At 37.1% G+C, this 7602-nt stretch overlaps 1 protein-coding gene across 1 annotated transcript in view; it reads left to right on the top strand.

Moving 5' to 3' along the window:
• The window catches only part of LOC107591855 (monocarboxylate transporter 5-like), a 23114-nt gene that overhangs the window by 11404 nt on the left and 4108 nt on the right, over positions 1-7602 (top strand). The window lies entirely within an intron of this gene.

Here is a 7602-nt window from a genome sequence, read left to right as displayed (position 1 = left end):
GGAGGCAATGTGAGGAAATGTACTTCTGTGAATATGTTTAGAAAATATTACAGTGAATCAATGGAGAGGTCAAGGGATTTCCTTCCACTGGATGTAATGTCACTATAACAGGACTGCATTTGCAGATTCATCAATGAATGAGATTTATAGATTTATATGCAATTCTCAGTTGAATTGAGGTTATATAACTAATTAATAAGGCCAACCCCTGCACAAACCCAACTCAAGGTAAGAGGGTCCACAGTCACAGGGATGTAAAGTTCCACACAGGTATGCTAACACAACAACTGTTTAAAAGGTTTGAGGCAAAAGCAGTACTTTGACTATTCACACCTGAAATCACTGCAGTTGTGAAGGCTTGTTACTTCCAGTCAGACATCTCTAACAATGAATGTAAGATTAACTGCATCGTGCATCTGTCAGCGATACATGAAAACTCTGAGAATTATTTGAAAGACACAAACCTTGGACACCCAATGATGAGAGATTCTTGTGTAATAACAGAGTTTGTGTAACAGGTTCATCAAAAGCAAGATCTGCAAGTTGAGCTTCCAGTGCAGAAGATGACACAGAGTAAATAAGCTGTCACCTTAAAGGTCATTCATTTTCCTCTGCAACAACTATGCTGCCAAAAGAGCAACACAGTTGAGTCTTTTTCTAAGTGTTTTTCTCTAACTGCCTAAGACTATGAGATCAAATTTTTTTTAAGGTGGAGTTTTTACATTTTTATAGCTGGCCCTTTTCACCCATATACTAATTTTGCTCCAAAATGTAAAACAAAAAGTAACCAGACCATTTCTGCAGGACTAATGATTTTACAACATATACCAGAGGACGTAAACACCGAGGTTGTGACAAAAAAAATTGCTCACTCAGTCGCTGCATAGGGCAATTAGTAAAAATGCAATTAGCACTGGATTTTAAAGAGGCTTTTGAGTGAAAAAATCAGGGTGAGTAACAAGGTGGACCGTAGTCCTTTCCAATGCAACTTCCTGCACTTACCCTTGAACTGAATTATTCACACATGTTATCTGGCATACATACATGCATGCAAGCACACACACATTCACATACACACTCCGGGGTGGCCCTCTGTAAGCACATGGAAGGAAATGTTTTCACTTACAACACACTGGCCCAATTCATTGCTCTGTAATCCTCTAAGCAGTTTTTGCATGCTTTGCCTCTCCACTTGTCTGTTTTCTCTTGAAGGAGCAGCCAACTACTTGAACTCATGAACTTTATGTACGAGAGCTTTACAAACCACTTATTTTCTGTCTAACGGTTGTGTTTTCATCAATTAGGCTATGAATTTCCAGACCTGTTTCTGTCTTTAAAAGTTAATGCACCCAATATTAGTGCTCAAGTCAGGAATCAAACTCAGGTGGTTGGAAGCACAGCTGTGCCACATGTCAGCACACTAACCACAAGACCATAAACGCTGACCTGCAGGACCATATTTTAGATGCCTTAATCCTACCCCATACCTAAACTTAACAACTACCTTACTAACTATTAATAATAAGCAAATTATGAGTTTATTGAGGCAAAAGTCATAGTTAATAGTGAGAATTGGCCCCCAAACTAAAGTGTGACCCACAGCGGCTTTAAATAAAGGGATTGTGCACCCAGAAAAGAAAATGTTGTTGTAATTTACTTCAAAACTCATATGGAACACAAAGAAGATGTTTTAGTAGAATGTCCAAGCTACTCTTCTGAAAATGAATGGACCATGACTTCAGTGAATAAAGTGTTCAAGTTTAGTCCATTTCTCATACAGTTATTGTCTCCAAAAGACTTGAACTATAGTGCACAAGTTATATGGACTGCTTCTATGAGGCATCTATGGTTCTTTTTGTACTTATTGGAGCTTGGTTCCCATCCACTTTCACTGTACTGTACATCCAATAGCAGTTTAGAAATTATGCTAAATGTCTCCTTTTTTGTGTTCCACAAAAGAAAGAAAATCATACAGGTTTGAAACAAAATGAAGGTAAGTAAATTGTGAGTGGGTATATTTTGAGTGAACTATACCGGCTTTAATAAAAGTGTATATTTCTGTACCTTTGTTATGTGCACACATACATTTTCAGATCAGCAAATTTCATGTTCCTGCTTCAGCTGGAACCACCTGAGCTGCTGAATTTGATTGCTCAGTATTTATAGTTGAGCAAGCGTTTATCTCGGTGAAATATTTCAGACGATCCACTATCTCTGCACAGGGGCTCGCCGTGTGGTTAACTTCATGCCAGGTGTTTGTTTGAACGAACCCGTTAGCCTTTGATCATTCTTTCGCTCAGTCTCGTTGTGTCATTTTGAACACTGTACTAGACACACATTGTATTCAGCTGTAAATAAAGAGGTCTCAGGCCCGGATCCAGAACATTTGACCTCATACTGATAACCAGTTTAAACCAGTGGCATCTTCATGTTTACTTAAATTTGATCCACTCTAAATAAAATAACCCATGGTACTGATGTCATCACAGTCCTCTGCATTCTGGGTTTAGAAAATGTTTAACAGATAGCACCAGATTTGGGTCCAAATGTAAAAAGGGCAAAGGAGATAAAAGAGTAAAAGACGTTTAGATCAAAAATTAACTGTATAACATTTGCCATTTTTGGATTCTTTTTTATTATTTTCTTTTCATACATTTGTCTTTGTTTTAATTGAATCTGTTTATGTAATAATAATTGATTAATTATTGTGTTCATGGAAGTCTTTTCATCTGTAAGTGGTTGTATGTTTCAGATGATGAAGAGGGACAATATTTGTCTACATGTTCTCATGATCATTTTATGAAACTTTATCACTCATTGGTTGATTGCAGCAAGTTGTTCCCTAATATGGGCTTTTAAGGGTTGATGCAAAAAGGCAGCCAACTTCACATTAATTATTTGTGAGCAGTTTAAATTCTGCAGTGTTATGCAATGAGTGCTCTTACATAAAAAAATTTACTTTGGCATAGTGGCTAAAACCAGAGGGCGTGTAAGTGTCCTATCAATAATTCCACAGTGAATGAAAGAGAGTGTGAATATGTTTACTCAAACTTATTTTAGGTATAACATTAAAAAGCTTTTATTAAAAAGAAAACTTTTTCAAATAAAAATCACAACCAACATGTTGTCTGGGTATGTAGGAAACATGTGACACCCTATTGACCCAATTGTTTACTGCAATACACACCCTGATAAAGGCTCTATTTGCAACATGTCTATTGTTATTTTTAATGTGTCAGTCCCTATGTAAAGATTTTATATTATACCCCATGCAATTTACTTAAATTTCTTGCTTTATATTAGGATTGAGAATGCACTGTTATTGAAATTCTGACCGATATGATGAGCTGTTATTTTCATGTTATGGCTGATAACTGATAAATGACCCTTAATGAAATGATGAACTATTTGATCAAAATAAATTTAAAATAAAACACTATTGTACATCTCTACTTTATATAGTGGCCCAAAAAGTCATCTTTTGGAGTCACACTTAAAAATGTCCATGTCTCTGAATTATACAATAAATATTTTTTAAAAAGCACAAGCAAAAAGCATTTAAATTCACAAATCAGTGAAATAATAGCTTAGAAAAGTGTAGTTTTGTAGGTTTAGCATCACTTATTCACAGCGGGTTTTGAGTCCCCAGTATTTTATTAGTTATTTTCTAGTTTTTCGATGGTCTTCGATACACTATGACAAGTCACCTTTATTTATGTAGCACATTATACAATACAGATTGTTTCAAAGCAGCTTCACAATTATAAACAGGAAAAAATTTATCAATTATGTAAGTTTAAATATGAGACAGATTCAAATTCTGCTGTAAAGCAGCTCTAATTACAATAGTATAATTTTTAGGTCAAGCCAATTCAGTGGTGGACTGACTTAAAATAAGCACTTATATTATGCACTTTATTGTCTAGTGTATGAACTTTATAAGATCATTTTTTCATCCAGCATCAGTCTGATAGCCCCTCCCATTCCGGTATGTAAAGAAAACTGCAATAGTTGAGTGAATGAAGTGTCCAACATTCCACACTTTTTTGTTTCTTGTTAATTAAGTGCATCATCCGGATATTTGAAGTACACGTTTTCTTTTTGGAATTTTCAGTGTGAATATACTTGCAATATGTATACTACTAAATGTCTTATACTAGTGCATAAGCGCACAAACTGAGACAACCCTGATATTCCAAATGTCTCCTTTCCCCCACCCACACCCCCTCCACCTGCGCTTGAAAGCTGTTTTCACATCGGATAGGTTAGCAGGTAACTAAAGCTCAGGCTCCTCATGGCAGGTCACTCACTGTTTGCGAGCCGAGGGAAGTCGCTAAGCAACAGCCCAAGTAGCTGCCGTGAGGCTTAGTAGTTCAGTGCCCAGTTCTGAAGTGGCTGACATTGTGTGGCGCGCCACAGATGCAGCAATGCGGACAGAAGAGAGTGAGGAGACGAGCCAAACACGCTTTGTGTTTTAATGAGCGATCAGACATGCATTTGGGCGCTCTGTACCTCAGTGAGGGCCTATTGTCCGTCTTTAATGTAGTGGGGACATTGCATTCGTCCAGTCCTTTTGTGTCCACTGAGTGAAGTACACAAAGATACAAACACCTGTCACATGCCCGATTACCCTGGTAAAAGTCCCCCTATACGCTACACAGTTTTGTGGACTAGGAACCTCCATTTAAAGACGTTTGATAACTAAAGCTCAGGCTCCTCATGGCAGGTCACTCACTGTTTGCGAGCCGAGGGAAGTCGCTAAGCAACAGCCCAAGTAGCTGCCGTGAGGCTTAGTAGTTCAGTGCCCAGTTCTGAAGTGGCTGACATTGTGTGGCGCGCCACAGATGCAGCAATGCGGACAGAAGAGAGTGAGGAGACGAGCCAAACATGCTTTGTGTTTTAATGAGCGATCAGACATGCATTTGGGCGCTCTGTACCTCAGTGAGGGCCTATTGTCCGTCTTTAATGTAGTGGGGACATTGCATTCGTCCAGTCCTTTTGTGTCCACTGAGTGAAGTACACAAAGACACAAACACCTGTCACATGCCCGATTACCCTGGTAAAAGTCCCCCTATACACTACACAGTTTTGTGGACTAGGAACCTCCATTTAAAGACGTTTGCTACTTTTTGTCACTGAGATTCTGTATTGAAGTGTCATTGTGCAAAGCATCACAGGAACAGCTGTGAAACTCAATGGCCCTGCTGGGATTTAAACACACAAACAATGCACAAAATGTCTTTGGGTCCAAGCGGGGCACACCAGGAAGTCACCTTTAGTGGCGCACCGAGGACATGCAAACATTGAGCGGCTGTTTTGGTTTTGTGGACTAGGAACTTCTACTTTTTGTCACTGAGATTCTGTATTGAAGTTTAATTGTGCAAAGCATGACAGGAACAGCTGTGAAACTCAATGGCCCTGCTGGGATTTAAACACACAAACAATGCGCAAAATGTCTTTGGGTCCAAGCGGGGCACACCAGGAAGTCACCTTTAGTGGCGCACCGAGGACATGCAAACATTGAGCGGCTGTTTTGTTTTATGTCTGGCCAGCAATAAATGACTCCACATGTGCACGAACATCATCGGTTCATGTCCTTCGTTCTAAAGTACATGAGCTGGTCCATTTGGTAGATCATGTCAGCACCTCTGTGTTTTGTGTAAACATTCAGTATGTGATTTGATAGGTTATAAATGAATTACAGATTAAATAAGAACTCATGTATAAGGTATGTATGTGCATTTTTTGTAGGCCTATTCAGTAGACTGTGACAGCCTGCATGTCAGCAGAGAGTGTCACACTTTGGATCTGTTGTGTATGTATGAATTTGCAATAGTGCTGCCTCAGGTCTTTTCCTAGACTGTTCAATAAAGCTCTGCAGCACAGACAACAGCAAAAACAAACCAGTACTGAACGCTTTGTACAGCACACCACAAATGACTAGTCTGTTATCATTACTTCTGCTCCTCTTCTGTCACTCTTTGAACTGAAAACAGATTGCGCCAGAGGCTTCAAGCGAAAAGTCAGTTAACTAAAAGTATGCAGCGGTTTTTCATGTTTGTTAAATTTATACCATGTACATTTAGTTCAAAAGTTTGGGGTCAGTAAGGTTTTTTTTTTTTTAAAGAAGTCCCTTATGCTCACCCAGGCAGCATTTATGCCTCAGGTCTTTTCCTAGACTGTTCAATAAAGCTCTGCAGCACACAGACACACAACTGCAGCACAGACAACAGCAAAAACAAACCAGTACTGAACGCTTTGTACAGCACACCACAAATGACTAGTCTGTTATCATTACTTCTGCTCCTCTTCTGTCACTCTTTGAACTGAAAACAGATTGCGCCAGAGGCTTCAAGCGAAAAGTCAGTTAACTAAAAGTATGCAGCGGTTTTTCATGTTTGTTAAATTTATACCATGTACATTTAGTTCAAAAGTTTGGGGTCAGTAAGGTTTTTTTTTTTTTTAAAGAAGTCCCTTATGCTCACCCAGGCAGCATTTATTTGATTAAAAATACAGTAAAACATTAATATTGTAAAATAGTATTACAATTTAAAACAACTGTTTTCTATTTGAATATATTTCAAAATCTAGTTTATTCCTGTGATGATAAAGGTAAAAAGTTCAGTAGCCATTACTCCAGTCTTCAGTGTCACATTCATTCTAATATGCCGATTTGCTGAAACTTTTCTTATTGATTTTTGCTGCTTAATATTTTTGTGAAAGTCAACATACATTTTATAGGATTCTTTTTTTTTGTTTTTTTGGATGAATAGAAAGTTCAGTAGAACAGCATTTATTTGAAATATTTTGTAACATTATAAAAGTCACTGTCACTATTGATCAATGTAATGTGTCCTTGCTAAATAGAAGTATTCATTATGTTAAAACACAAAAAATAAATAAAATAAAATCTTAATAAAATAAAAACCGACCCCAAACTTTTGAACTGTAGTGAATTACCTTTTCAAATAAGTAAAATATGTTGTGTTTTTTTATTATTATTATTTTTTTAATTTACTGACTAATACTGAACAAAACCTCTCCATTTTGGGAGAAACAGAGGTACAGTGTGTTTAAGGTGTGCAAGCATTGTAAGGAGATGTTGTAGTACACTGTAAAAAAAAAAACAGCAGCTATGGTTGTCAGAATTTTACTGTAAAAAATACGGTAGCAATGTTTTAGGTTTTAACTTAAATTTACAGTTAAATACCATAATTTCATTAACTGATATAATGTTAATATATCAACCTATTGAAGTACTGAAATCTGTTTTGTACCTTTGTACACTAATAACCACCAAATGCAGGTGGTGATGAGAAAGTCACATGATGAACCAAAGCCCATCACAAGCAGCTTTTAAATAATAACATATTTAAAAGGTGCACAGTGTCATTCACACAAACAACAAACACCATCATGGTAACACACATGAAACTGAAATAATGCAATAAACATCCATTTAACAACATTAGGTGTAACACACAACCCTAATATACAAAACTGATTAGAAAAAAACAAAAAAATAGAAATTTCAACAAAAAAACATCAAATTTGAAATGTAACGCAGGGAATTCTGGGAATGTCAATTTACGGTTATTCACT

Source organism: Sinocyclocheilus grahami, unplaced genomic scaffold (assembly GCF_001515645.1).
Source record: "Sinocyclocheilus grahami isolate Dianchi unplaced genomic scaffold, SAMN03320097.WGS_v1.1 scaffold146.1, whole genome shotgun sequence".
Taxonomy (NCBI): domain Eukaryota; kingdom Metazoa; phylum Chordata; class Actinopteri; order Cypriniformes; family Cyprinidae; genus Sinocyclocheilus; species Sinocyclocheilus grahami.
The sequence above is the reverse complement of the archived record's forward strand: the minus strand, read 5'-3'. Positions and strand labels throughout refer to the sequence as shown.